Below are 634 nucleotides of genomic sequence, written 5' to 3'. Positions count from 1 at the left end.
TAGGGATAGCCTTTCTGGCATATGAGCCAGCAACACTGTTCAAAATAAATTTAAATAAAACCTTTTTAAAAAAGAAGTTGTGTTGTACGCGGTATATGACATTAAATATTATGCACTAAGTCTTATAAACTACTGTAGCCATACACATCTACAAAAGTAGAAAAATGTTGACCTGATGTATTCTGACTTGCATACAATTCAATTTATGAACACATTCAGAAATGTAACTCATTTGTACATCAATGATTGTATAATGTAACGAATTATACATGATATATTGTAAATACTTCTATGTCTATTACACAATCTACTCTCTAACTTCACCATGAGCAGCATTGGAAGTATCTGGCTGAAAATGTGTTGCTGGAAAAGCGCAGGTCAGGCAGCATCCAAGGAACAGGAGAATCGACGTTTCGGGCATAAGCCCTTCTTCAGGAATGAGGAAAGTATCCAGCAGGCTAAGATAAAAGGTAGGGAGGAGGGACTTGGGGGAGGGGCGTTGGAAATGCGATAGGTGGAAGGAGGTCAAGGTGAGGGTGATAGGCCGGAGTGGGGTGGGGGCGGAGAGGTCAGGAAGAAGATTGCAGGTTAGGAAGGCGGTGCTGAGTTCGAGGGATTTGACTGAGACAAGGTG

The sequence above is a fragment of the Chiloscyllium plagiosum genome, chromosome 28 (genome assembly GCF_004010195.1).
Source record: "Chiloscyllium plagiosum isolate BGI_BamShark_2017 chromosome 28, ASM401019v2, whole genome shotgun sequence".
Taxonomy (NCBI): Eukaryota; Metazoa; Chordata; class Chondrichthyes; order Orectolobiformes; family Hemiscylliidae; genus Chiloscyllium; species Chiloscyllium plagiosum.
The sequence above is the reverse complement of the archived record's forward strand: the minus strand, read 5'-3'. Positions refer to the sequence as shown.